The sequence below is a fragment of the Gambusia affinis genome, linkage group LG06, assembly GCF_019740435.1.
Source record: "Gambusia affinis linkage group LG06, SWU_Gaff_1.0, whole genome shotgun sequence".
Classification (NCBI taxonomy): Eukaryota; Metazoa; Chordata; class Actinopteri; order Cyprinodontiformes; family Poeciliidae; genus Gambusia; species Gambusia affinis.
The window spans coordinates 2344484-2369158 of NC_057873.1; the positions used below are offsets into that span (position 1 = coordinate 2344484).

General features: G+C 38.5%; 1 protein-coding gene and 1 long non-coding RNA gene across 5 annotated transcripts in view; one reads left to right on the plus strand and one right to left on the minus strand.

Moving 5' to 3' along the window:
- slc8a2b (solute carrier family 8 member 2b) overlaps nucleotides 1-24675 on the minus strand; it is a 97705-nt gene that overhangs the window by 48958 nt on the left and 24072 nt on the right. For 2 of the 4 annotated variants that reach the window (XM_044120017.1, XM_044120021.1), the window contains exon 2: nucleotides 1000-1032. The exons of 1 other annotated variant lie outside the window; for it this stretch is intronic. The gene's annotated coding sequence lies outside the window, so the exon portion shown is untranslated. Of the gene's footprint in view, nucleotides 1-999; nucleotides 1033-3496; nucleotides 3516-24675 lie in introns of those variants that run through there. One more of the 4 variants, XM_044120019.1, reaches the window with a different exon arrangement.
- Nucleotides 9990-11162, plus strand: LOC122832856. Its single transcript, XR_006370881.1, has 3 exons — nucleotides 9990-10074; nucleotides 10575-10838; nucleotides 10972-11162. It is a non-coding gene; the product is annotated as an uncharacterized LOC122832856 (long non-coding RNA).

The following is a 24675-nucleotide window of genomic DNA, read 5'->3' on the forward strand; positions in this document are numbered from 1 at the left end:
GCTGCAGAAACAAAGCAGCCTCTCTGTGACTCTCACCCTGTGTGAGTTTGAGACAGTTGTTCATGCATAAACCCTCTGATCCTCACTGCTTCTCACCAGCAGCCTGCGTTTGTGTGTGAACGGATGACTAATGATGCATTCACACCTTACAGTCCGGTAGACTCGGTTCTATTGGGACCAAAGTTTGTTCATCTGCTCCACCTCCAGCTGCTGTGGTTCTGAGACCTGTTCCCCTCCTGGCCTGTGGGGGCGCTGCACCAACAACCACTGAAGGAAACCACACAAAAACCTCTGAAGACACTGAGAGCAACTTCCTTCTTCACCAGATGGAAACAAGATGGAGGCGTCAGATTTTAGTGTTGGAGGATTTCTCTTTAGTGTTTGGCTGAAGACCAGGAGACATTTCTGCTGCTAGCGCTACGCTAGCATGTTAGCTTTGGTTGGATTTACCCAGAATGCCCTGCGCTGTAATCCACTTCCTGCCTTTCCTTTGGAGCGGTCTCTGTCTGCTTAACATATGCCTTCAAACCGAACCAGACCGAGGTTTAAACCAGAGTTAGCTTAGCATTCACATCTCTCCAACCAAACCGGACTCTCTACGCAAATGGACTGGAATTATTGTCATAATTTAGCTCAAAGATTATGATTCAATTGAAATTGTACATTGGACTCAATGGTGCCCTCTGGTGGATTCCTTAAGGACTGCCGTTTTCAGGAGCAATATGCAATTAATCTGTTTTTATCTTTATTTCTTGTTATTGTCTTTAAATCATAAACTATTTGTATAACAGAGAAAGAAAGAAATAATATACCCTTCCAGGAAGTAAAAACGTGAATTAGCTAACGCCCCCACAGGCCAGGAGGGGAACAGGTTGGTTTGACTCTGAGCCTCAGCAGCTGGAGGTGGAGCAGATGATCAAACTTTGGTCCCAAACCGAGTCCAAGTGGAAAAACAGCTTCATTTTCAAACCAGTCAGGCATGCAGGAGGTTTAACTCACCCAAATCAAACTCATGGAGTTGTGTTGCTTCACCTGCCCAGGAAAAGAGAAGAAGGACTAATTAATACAGAAAATATTGTTTTATTTTCTGACATGTTAACTAAACTCTAACTGCAAACTGTATGATCCTGGACATTTTCAGCAACATGTTTCTGCACCTGAATTTGTTCCAAACCGATCAATGAAGAACTTGTTTGGTGTTTTGTCTCCACAGCAGCTGTAGAAAATCATCGAAGGCTTCAGGCCAATATTCCTCTACATAACTTAATTGTATGTTGCATTCAGCGCCGGTTAGCGCAGCCCATAGAGAGGTGGGCAGTGAAAATTAAATTCTCTGCTTTGGTTTTTATCAGCAGAAACCACTTCCATCCCTCCTCATGTCAGAGCATCATTTATTTAAAGTGTAATTCTGTTTTTTTCTGGTTGCTGCTGAATGAAAGCCGGTTTGCAGCCTCTGCCGGGGTGAGTTAGGTGTAAGGAAGGGGAGCGTGTGCCTGGGGAAGCGTGGGAATCTGAGCTGACGACATGCCAGAGCTTTTCAGCTCTTTGTCTGTACGTCTCGGCTCTCACCCAGACGTGACCCGAATAACAACGAACCTCCTCTCCTCCCTACCCACAACTGTACAGATTGGGTTATTGATCGGCGGGTTCTTTAAGCGCTGAGGCTGATCCGAAATCTGACAACTCTGACGCAATTATTAGCGTCAACAGGAAAGCAAAAGCAAAGCTGAGAAATCTTCTCTTTAGAAGTGTTATCGATGTCTTCAGTGATAACAAGAAAACTCTGGATAATAAAGAGGCTGAGCTTAACGCATAAAGTATGTGTTGCTGGCGCCTTCTGCTCTGGTTCCAAAAGCATCGGTCTGAGTTCATTCTCTTTAATCCAACTCCAGTCCGTCTGCCCAGAAAGTCCGGTCTAGTCCAGTCCAGTCCGATCCGATCCGGTCCGGTCCAGTTGGTGAGGAGTGTGAAAGTTCAAACCAAAACGTGAACTCTGGTCCCCCTACAAACCTCGGTCTGGGTTCGGACTGAACGCATATGAACAGCAGGCGGACCGGAGTCCACTCCAAAAGCAGGAAGTGGACTACAGCGCAGGGCATTCTGGGTAAATACAACCAAAACAAACGCGCTAATCCAGAGGAATCTGCAACCACTAAAATCTGACGAAACTCCAATTTTGTTTCCATTTGTTGAAGAAGGAAGTTGTGCTCTTTGTCTTCAGATGTTTTTGTGTCGTTTCCTTCAGTGGTTCTTGGTGCAGCGCCCCCACAGGCCAGGAGGGGAACAGGTTTATGATTAAATTGGTTGGTTTAATAACTGATTTGTATTTTATGAAGATATTGTGTAAAACAATAAATTTAGAGGCAGGATAAATCCGTTTTTGTAACTTAGACCTGATTTTTGCCTTCACTTGTCTCTAATACTCAACAGCTTTCAGAGGAATGCTGCCACTGATAAAACTAAAAGCCAAAAGTCTCTGGATGCGTAAAGCTTTTTTCTGTTTACCAACATAAACAGAAATCTGTCTCTATGGTACAAATCTTGTTTTTCTTTCAACCTCTGTCCCTCAAGTGTGTTTCTGTTTGTTAGGAATGAATGTGCTAATTATAATCCACACTGTTAATCAGGTTTCCGCTCTTCTGGGTAGGTGGGAGCAAACAGCATTGCTGAACCGTGGATAAACTCCCTGTTGCTGTTGACATACTGTGGACGGCGGCCAAACGCTGAAGCTAGTGACATGAAGCGGATTAAACCGGCTCTAAAGGTGAGTGGGAGCAATTAAGAAGAGGCAGATGTTTGACCACATTAGCTCAGGATAAAGATTTACATTTGAATGTTCACCTGATCTGCTTCTTTCCAAACAAATAATCTTTTCAACGTGTTAAAAAAATGAGCTGTTAAACCAATTTGCAAGGAGCAATAAAATGTTGGACTTGACAATAACAGCAGAGGAAGATAAGAACCTTACTGACAAATGTGTCTCCTTTAATTGCAAAGTTATTGTTGTAGCTCTTTAATGGTGTTTGTCTGGAAAAGCAGACAGAGCAATTATCCAGAATCATAGTTCTGGGACTTTTTGCATTCAAAGAGAAGATCAATAAAATCCTAAAGAGAAAGAGAGAAATCATTTTTGTTCAGTGTGATTAGCAGTGAACTTTAATTAAATTCTGATGTGGACTAAAAGTGCAAACTCTGGTCCGTCTACAAACTCAGAAATTTCCAAGACCGCTCCAAAAACAGGAAGTGGACTACAGCCCAGAGCATTCTGGGTAAATACAACCAAAACCAACAGCTAGCCTAGCGCTAGCCAGAGAAATGGCTTGTGGTCTTTTACTAAAAACAAAAGAGAAAAAGATGGAGACGTAAACTTCAATAGTTGAGCCGCATTTCAGATCCATTTCTTTCACACTTTGACTCTCAACATGATGCACTAAATATCCGCAAATATATTGTAAATAATCCCACGAGCTCTCAAATTCATTTTACTTTAACTGACCTTTTTGATGAAAGAGTAGCAGAGTGGAGATTCAAACTTTTCCAGGATGAAGCAACACCAACAGGGAAAGAAACACAAAGACCGAGAACATAAAAATGAACAAGATATTTTGTTTTCTGTTTTGTAATGCTAAAATACTTTAAGCTTTTAATTTCCCCCTTGGGGCTGCACAGTGGTGCAGTTGGTAGAGCTGTTGCCTTGCAGCAAGAAGGTCCTGGGTTCGATTCCCGGCCCGGGGTCTTTCTGCATGGAGTTTGCATGTTCTCCCTGTGCATGGTGGGTTCTCTCTGGGTTCTCCGGCTTCCTCCCACAGTCCAAAAACATGACTGTCAGGTTAACTGGTCTCTAAATTCTCCCTAGGTGTGAGTGTGAGTGTGTGTGTGAATGGTTGTGTGTCTTGTATGTCTCTGTGTTGCCCTGTGACAGACTGGCGACCTGTCCAGGGTGAACCCGCCTCTCGCCCGGGACGCAGCTGGAGAGGAACCAGCAACCCTCCTGACCCCATTAGGGAAGAAGGGTGTAAAGAAAATGGATGGATGGATGGATTTCCCCCTTGTTTACAGATTGTTTAACACTAAGCTGTGTAGTTTTAGTGCTTTCATTTATTGAGAGATTTGCCCTTACATTTCTCTGGTAATACCAATACGCTGATTTTACAGGATTCATTCTTCCTTTTCTGTTTTTTTTTTTTCTTTTCGCCGGGGGTTGAGACAGAATGTAAAACGTAAAGATTTATTTTTAGTTGCAAAGCAGCAAAACCTGATTTTCTTTTTTCCAGGAGACTCTCTGTTAAGAGTGATGCAGCAGCTGGACCTGCTGCACTTTAATGGAGCCATTTTACTCTCTGAGGGAAATCCTGAAGGACATTTTTTATTTTAAATATTGATTTGGTGAGATTGTAATCTTGCATAAATCAAAGTGTGACCACAAAGCGTGTCTTAAACTATCTGGTTGCTTTCCAGTTGTTTTGATAGCAATGCTATTAATGTTAATATCCTCACTGAAACTCCTTTAAATGACCACAAAGCAATATTAATGCAAACCTCTAGGAATCCTAATACTCACCCCGGGGGGTGAAGACTGAGCAGCTCTGTTCTGAAACATGAGGCGGCGTCTAAAATGGTTCGATCATTAATCCAACGCTTCGGGCAGAAATCTGGTAGAAAGAACATTTTGTAACAAATGGGAACTCTTAAAATTTTAATCATCAAAATTTCTGAGGACATATGCAAGTTTGATTGTTAGAATAAAAGAGCAGAAGAAGAGAATGTAATTTTAGAAAAAACACCAGAACCCAAAAAGGCCAGAAAACCTAAAACTTTCAAGAAAAGTTCTGAGTTTTATAGAAAATGTTTGACTTTTCAAACTCAGAAGTTTTTTTCTCAAAACCTTCAGAGATTTTTTTGATGGAAATGTATTCCTTTCTTTTGTGTCGACAGCCGCTCTCATACGTCACTGAACAGTGTGAATGTGAACCGCAGCAGCTGAAAGTCTTTCAGAAAACACCCCAAAATATTATATTCACTTAAAAACCCAGCTAAAGTCTGAAACCTTATAAAACTGAAGCGATGTTGTAAATATTGAGTCTAAATTCTTCACATCGATGTGACAGACTGAAGGTTTCATTACAAGATGCTTCATGTTGTGGTTTCTGTTGTAGGTTTAGTTCAGAGACTAATAAAGAAGAGATGTGGACAGAAAGTCAAAGCGTGAAATAAATCAATAATTCCTCCATGAAAACCTCCTGACTGTCTCACATTGACCTGCAGCCAGGCAGAAAGATTTATGGCTTGATGGCGGTTAAACTTCTGATCATAGTGACATCAGAGCGTCCTCAGGCTGCCACAGGAAGCCATCCATAACCTGGCCAGGGTGCAATATTTATTAACTCGTGATAAGTGGGACATTTCAGACGCGCCGCTTGTTATCAGAGAGAAAGGAAAGTGATGAAGCCATCAGTTCCTGACAAATGTCTGATTATGGTCGCATTTCTCATCATTTACATGCAGAAATTGAAAAAGATGTAATTTTCCTTTAATGCTAACGAGCTCTTCTGCGCTCCGTTGGGGAGACGCATCACTGCCGACGGTCGAAAATGAAGTCAAGTTGTCCAAAGAAATAACTTTGTGGAATAAAATGTTTCGTTTATTACTCTGTATTTCAGATTATTTTACTCTGAGCACTTTTAACTGAATTCAATTCAAATGAACATAATTACAACCATTCACAGTAAAGCAAAAGGCTTCAGAAAAGGCCATTTGCTGAAAGACCAGCGCAGAAAGTCAGAGCAGCATTTGTTTTAAATAAAGGGTCAGTATGTCAGACATTTAAAACTAAAAAAATAATCAATAATTATCAATAGACTGATATGAAATACTTATGTTGTGATTTTCCAGCCATATTATCTGCATTTTAAAAGTCAGGTTGTGTTTCTGGTTGTGGTACAAATACAGTAATGTAGTTTCCCAGTAGAGTAACTGTAACAGTAACTCAGACAGTCCGTCTCTGTAGCGCCGCCCTGGAGGTAAAAGTCGAAACAGTTCATGTCCAGCATGTGTGTGATCTGCAGAGTCAGTAACAACCCTCACTTCAAACCCGTTTCTGTGTTTCAGATGTGATGAAGTAAAAAAAGCTGCATATATTTTCATGCTAAGTGTAAAAAGTTCTGCGGTTCGACTGGAGCGCTGAGGGTTGGACAGGAAACAGACGGAACCGACTCGCTGTAATTAAAGTCATTAATTGCATGTTTTCCTGCGGTTATTTATTTGCTGCCTGTGGAGAGAGAAATCTCCTCCATCCTGGATGGATTCACCTGCTCGGCTCCAGTTTCTGGGTTCCACTGAATGTTGTTGTTGTTATTTGTTTGTTTCTGGAGAAGCAGAATAAAAAATCGATGTGAGTAAAATGTGGATCCAGCTCTGGTGTGAACCCACATCTCAGGCGTCGGGCAGGTCTCCTGTTATTCACTTCCTCTTTCTGTGTGTGTGTGAGTGTGTGTGTTTGGGATATGTTATTGCTCATTTCTTCTTCTCTTGTTACAGCCGAGCGGTGCTGTTTGTCCTGTGGAAACGTGTCCCTGTGTGAGGAGAGGAGATGTGGAGTTTGGCTGCGAGGATCAGATTTTCATGTAAACCCGAAAACAAAACAGAAAACAATTTGTTTCTTCCTTTACACGGGTCTGGATGTATTTGGACAGCTTCCCCATCAGGTTCTGTTCCAGTTGTCTGCATCATGTTTACCTCCTGACTTTATCTGAACATGTTTAAAGGTCCTTGTAGCAGATTGATAATATTTCAATATTTGTTAAACATTCTCTGTTCGATTTGGGACAAAAACTTCATCATCTGCTGAGTCAAACCAACATGTTCCCCTCCTGGCCTGTGGGGGCGCTGCACCAAAAACCACTGAAGGAAACCACACTCAGCGCAACTTTCTTCTTCACCAAATGGAAACTAAAATGTGGGCATCAGATTTTAGGGGAGCAGGATTTCTCTTTTGTCTTATAAAAAACCACAAGCCATTTCTCCCGTTAGCGCTAGGCTAACATGTTTGTTTGGGTTGTTATTACCCAGAATGCCCTGTGCTGTAGTTCACTTCCTGTTTTTGGAGTGGTTCATTGACTGGAGTTCACATTCAGAATTCGTTTGGTTCCCCAAACAAACCAGACTTTCTAGACAAACTGACTGAACTGGGCTGGAATGAATTCACTCCCAGATTTCTTTATGAACGTTAAAATGTCTGAAGGAAACAACAAGAAAACCTCTGAAGAAAACACCGAGTGCAACTTACAAACCGAGTGCAACTTACAAAATGTAAAGAAAGATGGAGACTTTAGCATTTGGAGGATTTCTCTTTAGTCTTTGATAAAAGCCACAAAGTCTACAATTAATATTTAAAGGGGCAGTGTTATATTTTCATATTATTGCAGAAACTATGTTACTTTCAGTTGTTATAAAAATGCTGTATATATCAAACATAACTTAAAACTCGTAAATTAACGTCTTGAAATTGGGTTTCCGTCTCTTTAAGAAGCTCCTCCTGTTTCACCCCTCAGGAAGTCACAACTGAGGAAAAAGTTACACTGCAGATTATTTCACTAATAAGGTCACATTTTCTCCTATGTTTTAAGTGAAATAATATTAATATTTAATTCATTTAAAAAAATTACTGACTTAAAACAAACACCTACATTTTTCTGAAAAATTACTTGCAGGGTTTTTTTGTTATTTCATAGTTTAACTGGAAACTAGACCAAAAACACACATTATGATTTTGTGCTGTATTTTTATTCTGACCTGCTTTTGGAGCATCTCAATGATCAAGAAAAGAGAAAAATGAGAATAATGTTCATCTTTCTGGCTAAATTTAAAACAAAATATTTGGACTCTTTAATTTAGGTTCTGCTCTCCTGAAATCAGTGAAATGAATCCCATCCTGCTGTCAGATAGTTGGTAAAAAGTCTCTTTAAGTGTCACTAAAAGCTGCACAGCAACGGCAGAATGATGCAAGAAAACGGAAAAATAAATTTAAAAATGCCCCGGATTAGATTCTGGGGACCTTTTTTTGTTTTTGTTGTTTTTATTTAATAATTAATTTTAAAAATATACAGACTTCAAGGTTTGGTGGTGCTGAATATGTTGTTTCAATGACAGAAGTGAGAGTTAAAGGCGGTATAAAGCATGGAAGCAGAGGCTGAGGTTCGTTGGATGAATAACAGTCGCGGCCCGGCGGAGGAACCGTGACGGACAGCCAGAGACGGGGTCCAGCTAAAAGGAACAAACGGCTGCAATAAATCTTTGTGCAAACAAAGACGAGGAACCGGAGAGTCAGAGAAAACACAGCCGACAAGATTTACATGCAACCTGCAGCGAAAAGCGGAGGAGCGCCATGGAAACGCTGCGTGAAGAGGCGACCGACATTTTCTGGACCTCAGCGTCTCAAAAACCAAAAAGAAAAAACAAAAAGAAAAACAAAAAGACTGGATTTCAGAACTCCAGGTCTGGGGCCCCCAGGGGCCGTTTGAATCTTCCAAAATGGTTCAAAGTTAAAATGATAAAGAATCAACTAATGTTTTAAAACTGAATTTAAGTTTGAGCTGCTTGTTTCCATGTAATAAATACATTTTACTGGATAAAATTACACTATAAAACTTTATTGTTGGAAAATATCTTAATTTTCTATCAATTTCAACACCCAGCAGAAAGAAACGTGTCCATCTTCTTTTCTTATGGTTTCCTTCACATTTACATTTAAAAATAAAAATAATCTGGAGCGCAAACAATTTACTGTCATTATTTTTAGCTTTGCTTCGATAGATAATCAATATTACCTTCATTTCTCTGGTGGCATTTACAATTCTTTAGAAATAATTTAAATTCAGTATGATGAATTAAAAGTGAACACTGCAAAAACTCAAAATATCACCAAGTAATTTTAGTTCAGTTTCTAGTGAAAATATGTTGGTACATATTAGTAATTTTTGTATTAACTTGTTTTAGGTCAGTAATTCCTGAATATTGATGAAAACTTTCCGGTTCCACTGGCAGATTATTTCATCAGCAACATGGAAACATATTTTATGTCTAGTTAGTAGGTAACTTCTGTAAAAACATTTTTCTGCATATTTGTTAAAATTGCCACCATGTTTGACAGTTTACTATAAAATAGAGAATTTGTGGAAAACAAAGTCCTGTGGTCCTACTGCCAACTGCAGAAAAACACTTCCTGTTTAGGAAACAGTCAGAGCAAGGAGGCGGGTCTTAGCGCTGTCAATCACCCTGGTGAATGTTAGATTGTGATAAAGATAAAAAAAATTGCATTATTGTGTTATGAAATGCAGTCGTTTGCATCAAAACTGTATTTAGTAGCCAGTTATTGTTGTTTTATGACGTTAAAATAAATGAACGTTGTTCAAACTTATTGTTTAATTTCCACAGTGGTATTAAATTTCTGGCTGTAAATCTTTATCACATTCAAAATGAGTAAAATTATGACATTATTAGCTATTATTGACCCTGAGTTGATGTAGATGTTGCAGGATGACTGGCTCTGCGCTGCAGATTTATGTAAACATGAGAAACGAGGTGAGATCGCCAGTCTGGCAGCGTTCGCTTCGCGTCTCCGCTGGACGGAGCGGGTTGTGTTGGCCGTCAGGTTTCTGTTCTCCAGGTGGCGTCCCAGCTGGCGCCGTGTTCATCAGGATGTTGTAACTCCAGGTAGCGCTCACCCCATCGCTCACAGGTCGCAGCACTGAGAACACGCCCACGCTGCCGCAGCATTCAGCTCATTTCTCCTGCGTGTGAACTTTTATTAGATCAGTAAAATCTTTTATTCCTGGTCCTCTAAAGAAAACGCATCCTGGCTTCATTCTGAGCGTGAGAACAAGATTATTTCCTCTTTATTGGGTTTGAACATTTTGATTCACATAAACTGCTGGTTAAAGCTGCGCAGTTAACTGTTGTTGTAACCATGACAACAGGAAAAGCAACTGTTGCTGCTCAACAATCTGGGAAGGGTTCAAGAAATGTAAAGACCCGAGTGAATTTGTTTTTGGTTGAAACATTTTTGTTTTTCATTCAGTGAGTAGAAAATCCAGAAATTTTATTCAAACATGAGAAGAAATACTTCATAATAAAATTACACAAGTAAAAAGTACAGCGTAGTAAAAATATTCAGGAAAGTATATTTTTTCAAAAAAAGTTACTCGTTTAAATGTAACTGAGTGAATGTAAGTAGTTACTACCAGCTTTGATCTTTGATCTCCTCTGGAAACATTCTTTTAAAACATTTAAAGTATTATAACAACACAAACAAAAACTGTTGCTGCACAAAAGTTTGACACCGATTTGGTTTAATTTGAGAAAAGAGTCGGGCTGACTTCACTCAGGATGAACAGAAAACCTTTAAGACAGACGCCCTGGAAAATTAAGCATATTAACACTCAATACTGTCTATTTCTTTGCATTTATTTTATTTTGAACTGTGACCTGCATTACAAAGCTTGGTTTAACATTCACTGGCTGATTGAAGTGCAAAGAATTTATCTTAATTTTATTTTTTTGTGTTTTTCTGTTTTTAGGACTCCATAGTTTAAGTACTGTCAACAATGTCTTCCAATAAAACATCATAATCAGGTCAGATTTTCAAAAATGTTTTAACATAAACATGGTGGACCTCCCTAATGTGAACTACATGAAGCTCCAAACTGGGCCGAGACCAGAACAATGATCAACACATCTACACCAGAATGCCTGAAAGAGACAGAAATCAAGACAACGCAGTGGCCTAGTCAAAGTCCACACAAAATCTCTGCAATGAACTGAAGAAAAGTCCTGATTCATTTGTAGGTGGTTTGTATTAGTGGTGTACATGAGTAACAGCAGAGATCTGTTATTTCCCACATCCTCAGGGAACTGCAGGGTCAGCTACGATTACACGGCTCTATTAATTAAATTGACTTGAATGCACCTGTGCAGGGCAGCGTAGCCGTGATGTAAGCTGCCGCTTTAAAGAGAGAGGAGGACATGATGGGAATGGAAAAAGACAGAACATGCATGAGTGACTGCATGTTTCAAACAAATCAGCTTTGGCACAAACAAAACACGAGATCCTTCCTCAGCAGCCTGAGCAGACGCACCGGAATGGGCTGAAATGTGAGCTCACAACTGTTTAAACCAGATTTAATAAAACCCTTTGGAGGTGGAATTCAATTGCTCTGCCGTGACTGAATTCAAATATAACCCGAGAGCAAATATTACACACCGACTACAGCACTCCGAAACAGACGCCAGCCTGTTCTGGACTTACTGAGGTAACACAAGTATATTATGTGTGTTGTTGTTGTTAGTGTCAACAAGGTAAAGGGTTACGGTTCACAACAGGCCCCATAATTTAATGGTAGAGCAGCTCTGATGTCAGAGTCTGAGTTCAGTTGACTGTTCAGGTTCAAAGTTGTGCTACTGTGTTCTTTAAGGTCTCCGTGTTATTTTGTTTTATTACTTTTGCATGCTTCTTGTGAAGAGCTCTAACAGGACGGTGTGTTCAGCAGTGTGTACAGGCGGGTCAGTTGTTCAGCTGTCTGGCTCTGGTCTGCTGGTCGTTCCCATAAACTCGATCTTTCAGGATGAATACAGAAGTGATTCCATGGAAATAACACAGAGAGGCTCCTTTATTTACCATCTGTCTCCCCCCGGTAGTTTTAGGCTGAAGAAGCTGATCCGGAGTGAAGTGAAGGCTTGGAGGCGTTAGCTTTAACTGGTAGCGACGAATATTTACAAACCACCATCTTCTTAATTCAGGATCGTTTGGAAATCCATGAAAACTTAAAAGCCCATTATATTAGGAAGACAACAATGTTCATGATATTGCTTTATTTACGTCTAAAATATGACTTTATCTTTTCTTGCTGTCATGGTAACTCACAGCGGAAACAAGAAAACCGAATTTTGCTCATGCGGATGTGACGTCAGCGCAGTACGGTAAAGAGCCCATAACTTTATTTAAAACAAGAAACATACAGGAACAAAGTAAAACGGACAGGAGAGAACAAGAAATGAACTTAATAATAAATATAATATGTAAGAACATGTAAATAATAATACTAAAGTTAAATTGGTGCTTCACGGTTGTATCTATATCATTTTAATTGAAGCTAGTGACTTAGCATTAGCGTCTGCTAGCTGCTGTATTGGTGTAGTTAGCTACTTTAGCGTTAGCAACATGTTTATTCTGCTGGGCAGCTAAAGTGTTAGTTGGCAGCGCTCTCCACTGCTTTTAACTCACTTATTGTTGTTTTGCTTGCTTTTCAGTTTAACTGTAAAAAAAAGAAATCACATTTAAAATGATTTACCTTGAAAAAAATAGGAGCAGTTATGTAAACATTTTGAGGGTAATTGTCTCTATAAACTTTTGTTTTCAATTTTAGTTTAGTACATAATAAAAAAAAAATCCTGAATTTATGTAGATTTTATCTTGTTTATGTAGCGGAATCTGCATAATTAGGCTATAATGCAGTCAAAATGTGGCTTTCACGCCTTGCATCAGGTGACAGGCTGCAGGTAATTACGGCTTTTTGATTACCAGCAGCTGACAGACAGACTCTAAATACGATCATAAAGACAGAGCGGCTGCTCCGCTGACAGCCAGGAGCATCATTCTAGTTTTAGGTCTGCTACTGATGCGGGTCTCTGTGGAAAACAGCGCCACAGATCTGCGTGTCGCCGCAGCAACAGCACCGCGGGTGACGCAGCAGCGGTTTCCATTGTGACAGAGACTTTCCCGGCCAGCGCTGTGAACCAGCAACGCATTCAGAGAAAACTGCAGGAAAACAACCACCAGGCAGTTTGTTTTCTTCCTCTGTTTCGACTCTGACTGCAGAGATTGAGTGCAAACAGCTTCGAGGATTAAAAAAACAAAAAAATCAAACAACACTCAGATGAAAGGAAACGCTCTGAATGGTTCTGATGCTCAGAGGTCGGATTAGTTCAGGAATCTGTAAAACACACTAAAAACTCTTAAAGACCAACGTGAGGCTCTTTAACTTCTGCTGAAACTACATTTAATCAGTTTTTTCTGAATTACTGTGCGATACAAATGAGGATATATTAAACTAAAATGAACAACAGAGTCATAAAATGCCAAATCTTTCCACAATCATGTATGAAAGCGTTTAGCTGCCAGAGGTAGACAATAAAAAACAGGAGCAGAAAGTTTTATATCTCGATAAAATGAGAAACGTCTTGTTTTAATGATGTCTAAAATTTTATATCTCACAAAATATGTTATTGCTTAAACGAGAAAGGAAATGGCAAAACGTCGTGAAATGTTTGAGTCCAGAAGAAAGACTGAGAAGAAGAAGAAAAGTATTTATGATTTATTGATTTTATAAATAAGTCATGATCAATAAAATGTATTTATTTATTTTTTTAACAAAATCAAATTTTTACTCTACTGTGTGGGAGAGAAATATTTGATGAGATAAACCTTTTATGGCAGCAATGGATAAAAATGTAATGTTCATTTGTCTCCAATTTAATCCCATTTACACAAATAAACTCCTGTGATCAACAGCTTCTAAATTAAAACAAATTAAGAAATTAAAATCTTCCCAGATAACGAGACGCTTCCTTCCTGTCCAACATCACAAAGTCCAACAGAACCTCCAGCGGTTCTGGTCCAACAGAACCTCCAGGTAGTTACCATTAAGCCCAGAATGCAGATGTTTCTGCTTTGCCGTCTGAACTTTATAGATCCTGTTGATTAAATCAAAGCGTCAGTCTGCTGATCATCCTGAAGAAAATGTTAGCAGGAATTTTAACACTTTGTATTTTTTTGACTGTCAAAAAAATACAAATTATTTTTTATGTCAGCTCTTTTGACAGTTGTGTTAAAAATGAATTGGAGTGTTCATAATAATGTATGTGAGAGGTATAACAGAGATTATTGACATATTACTGGATGGTAGTGAAGTTGCCACATGTGGTCACATTTCACAGGTCAGAAAAAGTTTAAAAAATGGTATGACAGTGGGAAGTAGCTCAGATCCGCCAGCTTGACTTTGTTCATAAAGCCCTCATGTTTTAAACAGCAGCTTCAGAGCTTTTAAAATGGTAAACCTTGAGTTTGAATTCGGCTTGTTTGCTCAGTTGATCTGAGACATTTGAGATTATTATTTATAAGCCAAACCCACAGCTGATTAACATACCGGCCTAGTTTGGAAAAAAGATAAACAACTTTTTATTTCAGCTCTTTAGGAAGGTCTATTGAAAATGAATAGTAATTTAAGTGGTCATAATAATCTATTTGATTGGTACAACGTCTAATATGAGGTCAGGACTGATTGTGGATGTGCATTCGGACATGATGTTGGTCCTTCCGGTGTTTTCCACCTGACCAGGACTGGGAGGGAAACCCACATCATCAACAAACTTCCAGAAGTTTTACTGTTTTTAAATTATGAGCAAAAATAATAATAATCTGCCAGTGGAACTGGTGCATTACTAAAATCAATATTAATGAATTATTGACCAGCTCCTGTCTCTTGCTGAAAAGTTACTTAAGTTTGTTTTGCTTTAATTTGGGTTTATTAGCATGTTTGAGGTAGAAACTTGACAAAAATCAGTGTTCTTGCAGTGTGTGTTTTTTATTTCTGTTTGACCTCATTAGAACCGACATTTTCTGATTACGTGACTCTACTTCCTGGATTTTCATGCCTGGTCAAAAAACTGCTTTAATTTTTGTTGTTGGACATAAAATCCCAACAGTTCACTGTTGTCTCCATGTTTATGACGTTATGAACACAGAGATAACGTCATCTGCACACGTGAAAAGGTCTTCTTAATGATTCCAGATGCTCTCGTCTTTTATCGCTGCTTGTTGTTTGTATTAGTTTGTGTTTAATAACCAATTAAAAGCCGTTTAACGCCAACATTAAACTGATAAGCTCATTAAAGCTACATGTTTGATGGGAAACAGTAACGGAGTCGTGATCAGGGCTCTGACTGGTCGCTGCTGGTGAGTAGGAAGTGGACGCAACATGGTGGAGGCAACATGGTGGAGCAACAAGTTGCCTGCTGCTCTCCTGATTTATCACAGCAGCTAATGAGAAACACCTGCAGGAGTTTGATCACAGCTGCTTCTGAAAGCAATTCATTTCACATAATGAGCTAAATCTGCTGAAGTTATAAGCTACCCTGACATCGTCCTTCCATGTAGTTTGACTTGTAAATCTCATTTTCAGTCCAACATCAAATCATTTTGTTAATTCATTGTTTCACCAACATGTGAGGAGCCATTAGAGTTTCTTCTTGATGAATTTTACTCAAAGATGTTTTTATATTAACTTATTTCCAAAAATTGTCCGGGTGTTTCTAGAAGCTTTAGAAACCAAAATGGAAGAACAAAAATGTGTAAAAATGTGCTTAATAGGTCTGGATTAAAGCAAAAGCCTTCTGGTCTGATTGCAGTAAATCTGTGGTTTAAAGACTCGGATCGCTGCCAGAAGCCGTGATTAATGAGAGGAAACAGGTGGCACAAGCAAAAACAAAACTCAGAGCAAATCAGGAACAAACTAATCAGATGGTCATTAAAATGCATCAATATTTAAATGGCATCACAGTAAAAGGGCAGAAACATTTACACTGCAAAAACAGAATCTTACCAAGTATTTTTAGAGTAAATATCTTAGTACACTTCAAAAAAGACAAAACTAACTTACAAGAAACTTTTCATCAACATACAAGAGCTTGTTTTAAGTAAATAATCCATTAATACTGATAAAAATGTTCTATTGGCAGATACATTTACGTATAACATGGGAAGATTATCTTGTTATGAGTGAAATAATCTGCCAGAGTAACAAATGATTTTAATCACATTGAGGAATTATTGACTTAAACAAGCCCCTGAGTGTTAATGAAAAGTTACTTTTGTTTTATTTCAAGTGTACTAAAATATTTGCACTAAAAACTGGACAGAAAAACTTGGTCAGATTTTGTGTTTTCAGTTCATCTGAGCAGCAGACAAATGATCCAATAAGCAGCAACCTTAAAGGCTGCGATTAAAACGTGGCTGCAGATTTCAGAGGATGATGTGGTTTTAATTCGGCTTCTCATTAAAGTTGTTTTAAGCCGATCAGTCAGAGCTGCAGGAGCGAATCAACCTGAGCAGCAGAGAGCAAACACCATCCGGGTTTTTACCGCCGAGCCCGTAATGTCGCCCTATCTCCTCTGGACACACCGTGGGGTCAAAGTTCACCTCCTCCTCCAGCTGCATCTCAGTCTGCCTGTTCAACTGGTTTTCATTGTGCTAAATAAATATCTGAGTGTGAGGCCGGCACAATGAGGCGATGGATCCTCTCAGCAGCAAATTTTTCTGCGGAACCGGAGAATCGGTCCGAATCTCTGCAGAGTGAAAACCAGCGAGAGCCAAAAGAACAGAAGTAAACTCAGCAGCAAAAGAGTTTAGATCAGCAAAGTGTGTGAATATTTAACACACTTCACTCATGATCAGGCCTGGGCGATACGACTGGAACCGTATCACGATGAAGCATCGATATCAACAGATATCGTTTTGATTTTGATTTTAAACAAAATGATGATATGGTGATTCCTCTTTTAGCCACGATTTCCTCTTGAGTTGTTGTCCATGTTCTCAATTTTCACTGAAAATTGGCCTAAAATAACTGAGAAATTCATCTAAAAAAAAATCTCTAGAAAAAACAAAAAGAAACTTTTGAAACTCCAATTTTTTTCTGAAAAATCCCACTAATCTCAAAATTTCAGATTTTTTACTTTTCAAACTCAGAAATTTCCCATTTTTTTCTAGAAAATTTCTGACACTAAAAATGTCTGAGTTTTTTTTCTATTTAATAACTAAAATAACATCGTACAATATTAAATGCCATATTTTTCTCTAAAAATTTCAAACTTTTCAAACTCAAAAATGTTCAAGTTTGTCCTAGAAAAATTCTGATTAAAAATTTTCTGGGGGTTTGTTGGCAATTCTTTTGACTTTTCAAACTCAGAAATCGCCAACTTTATTCTAGAACATTTCTGATATTAATCAGAACATTTTTTACACTTTTCTTGCAAATTTTCAACTTTTGAAGTTCAGAAATGTAAACATTTTTGGATAGTCAAATGAAACAGATTTTATGTTAACAGGGCTTGCCATAAACTAAACGCAGATAGAATAAAATGTTTGAGTTAATTTTAAAATGACTTTATGACATTTCTGTGCAGTGGAGCCAGAATTAATTTAACTCTTAAAAACATCTTTACTCGGCTCTTCAGGTGTAAAAACAACCAACCAGGAGGTTCAGAGCAGCAAATTATCTGCTGAGGACTCAGTGGGAAAGTACGACTCACAGAGACACAGACGGAGCCATTATTCATCTAATGAGACGCTTCAGCGGGAGCCAGAGGTCTTCAGCGTTCTGGAGAATACCAGAGGGGCGAAGCGTCATTAGAGCAAATCAGGTTAATGATGGGATTAGCGGCTCGACTCGATCTGTGAGCTGCAGATTCTCTGTCGGCTTCCAGAGCAAAACCTGAGCAGCAGAAACAAACATGGAGAGCAAACGATGCTGCAAGCTCATCTGTTCTCACAGAGCCGCCCGCCTTCAGGAACATCTCAGAGGAATTTGGGTCGACTGGAAGAATTACATCAAATCATCGGTTCAGAACAGGCACATCTTACACTGTAAAAACACAAAGCCTTTTCAGGAAGGAGCTTGATTTTAGTCAATAATTTAGTTTTATTATATAATCCTGGCAGATTATTTCACTTATGACAAGACATTTATCCCATATTATAAATAGAATAATATTACTGATTTAATATTAAGTCAATGTTAAGGAATTATTGACTTAAAACAAAATCCTATATCTGTTGAAAAGTTACTTCTAAGTTACTTTTATCTTACCTCAAGTGTATTAAAATATTTGCACTAGAAATTATTAAAAAAATACTTGGCAAGATTTTGTGTTTTTGCAGTGTACATTTATTCTGATATGCATAATCTGTATGGGCTCCAAATGTTGTTCTGCATCGCAGCAAATCTCGACAAATTAAGCTCAAATGTTTGAGCAAACCAAATCGTTTTATTGTTGGATGAGAGGAAGAGGGAATAAAGCTCTTTGATCCATGAATGACACAGAGAGAGAGAGAGGGGAATGTTTGAACCTTCTGGTTGTAAATTATTGATGTCTTGGTGGAAACCTGCACACTCCGGCTGTTTCTGAACAGGAGGGACGTTGGCAGCAACAGAAGCAGCAAACTGGGCTTCAAATTTTAAAGAAACAGGACAAGAAACTGTTTCCAGAGTAAACAGGAAAAGTTACGCTTCAAGATAAGAAATGAGCTTCCATTTTTATTGAGCTGGAGGCTTCAGAGGACAGTGGACAGTTTAAGGCTTTCATTTGCTACTGACCTGTTAGCATTAGCAACATTTAGAGAAAATCGGCGAGCACAGAGTCCAGAAATGTCTAAAACAGAACAATAAAAGATCCTAGAGTCAATGGTTTCTAAATGTTAACGGTAAATACATTTAAACTGTTGGTTGAACTTGATTAAACTCTTCAGAGTTAATTGCAGGGAAAGCAATTAATCAAACATTTTAACCAAAAACTATATAATCAACAGACTAAACCATGTTTTCAATTCAAAAAACCTTTTTGCTGTTTAATCGACTTCCATGGATCGTTTAAATGCATTTAACTTTTATGTTTACAAACCATCGACTGGAGGATTTTTTTTTCTAAATTCTTATTTTACTGTTTTTGAAATTTGGTGATTTTTCAAAAATGTGGTTAATAGCAACACAATATTTGGTTTAGGATCAATTTTAGCTAATGTGCAAATTGTCTTGCTGATAAGTTGAATTGACAATAAAAATAAAAGCTTGGCTAATTTGGCTAATTTGTATATTAGCTTAATAGTTTGAACCATTTAGTTACAAGCTAAATACGCTCAGGTTAATTTTTTTTGTTAAACTTCATAACTTGATTAAATCTAATTGGATAATTGGAATTAATGTATTAATTTCCCGGGCTGCACAGTGGTGCAGTTGGTAGAGCTGTTGCCTTGCAGCAAGAAGGTCCTGGGTTCGATTCCCGGCCCGGGGTCTTTCTGCATGGAGTTTGCATGTTCTCCCTGTGCATGGTGGGTTCTCTCCGGGTTCTCCAGCTTCCTCCCACAGTCCAAAAACATGACTGTCAGGTTAATTGGTCTCTCTAAATTCTCCCTAGGTGTGAGTGTGTGTGAGTGAGTGTGTGTGTGTGTGTGTGTGTGTGTGAATGGTTGTGTGTCTCTGTGTTGCCCTGCGACAGACTGGCGACCTGTCCAGGGTGACCCCGTGACCCCGCCTCTCACCCAGAACGTAGCTGGAGAGAAACCAGCAACCCTGGGGGTGATTAGAAAATGGATGGATGGATGAATTTCCCAGCCTTAATGTAAAGAAAACCGTTTTGGACCCGGCCAGGCTTCGGCACCGGGGTGATAACGGGCCGGATGAGTCGGATCAGCTCTTTCAGTAACTCGGTCCTCCCGGTTTCTCCTCCTTTGTTTCTCTCTCGTTAAACATCTCTGCTCCACCGAGCTTTTCTCTCCCGGCTCCGTTTGTTTTGAACCGGGTCAGCTCAGTTAGCGGAGCCGCCGGTGACCCGGTGAGAACCCAGCAGTTACTCTGCAGACTAATGGAGGCGCTGCAATGAAACACATTTATGCAAATCTAAAAGGAAGTTAATTAAGTGGAAAATGATGTGCTGACTGACATGATTTTACGTTCCTCAGGGACGAGTTTGGATCATCATGTTTGACATTACTTGGAAATGTTCAGAAGGATTTGATATTCTGAATTTTAAAAAGTTTAAATTTTGCTCTTTTATTCTTATTAACAAAAGTAAACATGTAGACAAGAATTACATGAAATAAAGATGAGATTTTATTTCTGACACGCCTGAGTTGGGTAGCAACTACATTTACCTAAATGCATTTTCTTTACTTTTTGGGAAAAAAAATAAAAATTAGGAGTATTTTTTATGGAAGTAAATATGTGCCATCAGAATTTGAATAAAAAATACCTCTGAAATTTGAATGTTGTATATTAGTGCTTACTTTTTCAGTATTAAAATAAATTCAGAATATATTTTTAACCTAAAAAAAAATTCAATGTCATTATTTTTGCAGTAAAAAAAATTTCGGTGTAATTTTTTTTACATGGTTGCAATTTTCAGTTATTAAAAAAATTCACATTCCTATTTCAAAGTGATCAAATTTTCAATATACATATTTTTCACAGTTTAAATTTTCAGTGTTAAAAAATTCAGTATATAAAAAATTCAACTTTTCAAAATTCAAATGCAATATTTTCGTTGTCCTCCAATTCAACTTGCTCAAATTCGCCGTCTCAAATTCAGCGTCTAAAAATTCGCTGTAAAAATGGCCAAGGTTACTTCAGGTCACAGACATTAGCAATGGATGTCCGATTCCAACATCCACCTAATCACGTGACACAACCGTCATATTGAAGAAATACCAGCATCACCCAGGCTGGCGACCATGGAGGCGAACGCAAACCCAACGGTGAGTTTAATGCTTTCATATTTCTATAGTATATTTTATTTTGTGCATGAAGTTTGATACATTATCTTAAAGCCTGATTTAAAACACGGGTTTGGGCCGTTGTTAATCTTACAAATTGTAGATTTATTTGTGTTTTATATAGTTTCTATAATTTTAATGAGAGAAGAGCACAGTAGGATTGCCATCCCTTTCGTAAAATACGGAATCGCCCCGTAACGAGACACGATTTGTTCGGTATTTCTGTATGTCCGACAGTAACGCCTATCACATGCATATAAACATTTAGTGTAACAATAATTACAAAAATAAAACACAAGACATGTTAAGCTCAGCTAATGTGGCGGGAGCTAGTAAGGACCCCAGAACGCTTTGGACCATTGATGATGTCACGGTTGCCTAGAAACACTAGGGTGCAAAAGAGGGTTAGCAGTCGTGGTGAGCCGCTCTCAACCTGCGTCTTTTTAAAACGTCCTCAACCGATACTCTACCATGTCCTAGCAAAGATACAGGAGAGGGAAGACACACATGCCAGGCTGAACAGTGTCAGTGAGGATGAATGCTAGCAATTTTTTAAAAAAAATTAAGAGGGAAACTGAAGAAATTATACTGTCTCTTTATTCTTTAAAACTTATGGTACTGCAGTTTTAGTTTCTCTAGTGAAATAGAATGACACTTTCCATCTGCTAGATCCTTATTTTAATTTCTGAAAGGTGGGAACCCTACAGCACAGAGCTTTCCTGAGTAAAAGTGATCATTCTCATGAAGTGTAAATTTCTTTTTAACTAATCCTTTTTCAACTGCTACTTTGTCTTTTATATATTTTGTGACTACAGGGTAGTCAGGATGCTATTGTTGAATCTGCAAGCCACTTACTTAATTTACTAACTGAAAGACCACGGAGTGGAGGAAGAGGAGACATGATGAAATTCTGGACTGGATGGGAAAATCTGCCAGCAAGTCTGTCTGTGGAGATTGTTCGTGGAAACTACACCACATGCTACAAAACACTAAGAATTCCTTGTCACTACTGGAATTACAACTCTTTCAGTGAGGATTTTGTAGCATGCATTTCCTCTACGCCACATATGTCAGAGTCAAGGCCCGCGGGCCACATCCGGCCCGCGAGAAGATTTTCTACGGCCCCTGGGATGATATTAGAACCGGCCCGCGAGATGCACCCCCCCCCCCCCGTTCGATCCTCACAACGCTGCACCCCGTTCGATCCTCTACCCCACCCCCGGTCCGCTGCACTAGACCAAATGCGTCATTTAAAAAAACCTCAATGAACATTCGATCAGTCCGGCCCTCGGCTTGTAGCTAAATTTTTTATTTGGCCCTCCGTCCATTTGACTTTGACACCCCTGCTCTACGCAGTCTGGCTTTGGCTTGCTTTGAGTGATTGACCTGTTAAAAAAAAATAAATAAATAAAAAACAATCTACATTTAAGCTGTAGCAGTTCTTTGTTTGTAAATCAGTTTGTTAAAACAAAACAGTTTTGTTGAAATGTAGAATCAATTCAATTTTCTGATTTTGTCAGATCACAAGTTCGATACATATGTTTAAATGTGATCATATGTATTACTCATTAGAGCGACAACATTGTTGTTATTTAATTTCTCTAGTTTTGTCAAATTCAAAACTAGAGGAACTAGAATAACACAATGTTCAGAGTAGATATTTCATTTCTCTGAGTCAGTACTGTTTGTACAGGCAGTTTTAAATATGAAACTGAAATTGTTTTTTTATGCAAAATTTTATTGAATGTACTTAGAGGAGTTCATATATGCTTTAGGTATTAGAAAATAAACAACAAAAGACAAAACTTTTTCTGATTCTTATAATTCAAGTAATGTAAAGCAATACAACAATGTACAAATGTACCTAATGGGTTCCTTTTGAGTAAAGAAAAAAAACAAACAAATTACAAATTTAGAACATTTTTGTTCTCTGACATGTCTACCATAAAAGCACTAAAATTCACCTCTGTGGTAACATGATCAGCATTTTGCTTTACATTTCATAAATGGTGAATTTTTAAACTGGCACGGAAGCGTATTGCTGTCACAGGAAAAAAAATTGAGCGCTATCACGTTATAACGTCATATGTATCTTATTAAAATGTGATAGTTATCTTGTTAAAACATGATTGCCTTCTGGTGATTTTGGTTGCTTGGTTACAAACAGCCGTTTGCCGTTATTCAGCTATTGTTATTAAATAAAAATCTGAACATAAAATGTTCAGCAAATACATCTGAGCCTCCGTTATAATCTTTATAACCTCTGTCAAGGCACCGTGGGGTTCAGGAATTGGATGATGTGTACGACCAAGAACCCAGAGCAGGTTAGGAGTCATGTTGCTTCAGTTCGAAGTGGGTGATTGTCCCAGCCACTGCAGAAAGTATCCAGATCATCCTGCAGACATGGCAGGAAGACGTAATGGCAACAGAAGAGGAGTGCTTCATTTGAAATGTCCAGCTATCCCTCTTCTTTAAGGTAGTGTAGCACGTCATAATAGATGCACGTGACAGCCGTCCACAGATCTCTCCACAGTCGCTCAGTCCTTCAATTATGGAGTAATAAACAATTAAAAACTGCCCTTCAAATCTCATCATATTGAAGACCACACAAAGCTAATGTTACTATAGACATTCAAAAGCATCACATATTGAAACTTGTCATTTGTACAAACCTTTGATTGTGCACACTCTTCCCAGATATAAAACTGCTTCTTCCTGCTCCAAACGATCACGGAGTCTATCAAAAATATGATTCAGCAAAAGTTCCTTGAAAAGAGAAAAAAGAAAAAAACATTTAAAAATTGTCAGTAAAATAAAAAAGTATTTTGACATCAGTAGGTCAGCATTGAGAAGTCACAGTAATCTAAATTAAATTATGATATTTAATCTAAAATAAGTTAACAGATGTACTTACAAGCATATATTTTCTTGAAAATGAGTTAAAATCAACTGAAAAAACAAAGGCGGTTGTTTATAGTGTTGCTAGGTAACAGAACGAGGTTTTATACGGCAAAGTAAAAAGAATGTAAATTAATATTGTATATCAACAATTGTCAGATAAGAGAAGCAGTATTTTGGATGATGTTGTAATGAAGTCACCTGAACAATACGGTAGCTGATCAGAATGGGGTTGTGGTTATAATTAATGTCGGAAAGTGTTCACAGCCCCTCTTTGAAGCACACAAGGCATCCATATTAGCGGTAGCATCTCCTGAAAAATTACGACTTTACTAAGACTGCCTGTCTCAGTCTCACCTAAGACAACATACAAACAACCCAGAATGTCGCCACCCATCAGTTCTCTTTAAAGATTCTAGACTTGACCCAAGTGGTATTTCTTTTTGAAATAAAACTGGGGAAATTGGACGTGGGACAGCGGGGAGGGGCTGGGGGTGCAGGAGGAAATTGGACGTGGGACAGCGGGGAGGGGCTGGGGGTGCAGGAGGTAGCAAGATGTAATATGCCGGCACTACACGGTGTAAGATTAACAACGGCCCAACCCGTGTTTTAAATCAGGCTTTAAGATAATGTATCAAACTTCATGCACAAAATAAAATATACTATAGAAATATGAAAGCATTAAACTCACCGTTGGGTTTGCGTTCGCCTCCATGGTCGCCAGCCTGGGTGATGCTGTTTTTTTTTCAATATGACGGTTGTGTCACGTGATTAGGTGGATGTTGGACTCGGACATCCATTGCTAATGTCTGTGACCTGAAGTAACCTTGGCCATTTTTACAGCGAATTTTTAGACGCTGAATTTGAGACAGCGAATTTTTAGACGCTGAATTTGAGACAGCGAATTTTTAGACGCTGAATTTGAGACAGCGAATTTTTAGACGCTGAATTTGAGACGGCGAATTTGAGCAAGTTGAATTGGAGGACAACGAAAATATTGCATTCGAATTTTGAAAAGTTGAATTTTTTATATGCTGAATTTTTTAACACTGAAAATTTAAACTGTGAAAAATATGTATATTGAAAATTTGATCACTTTGAAATAGGAATGTGAATTTTTTTAATAACTGAAAATTGCAACCATGTAAAAAAAATTACACCGAATTTTTTTTTACTGCAAA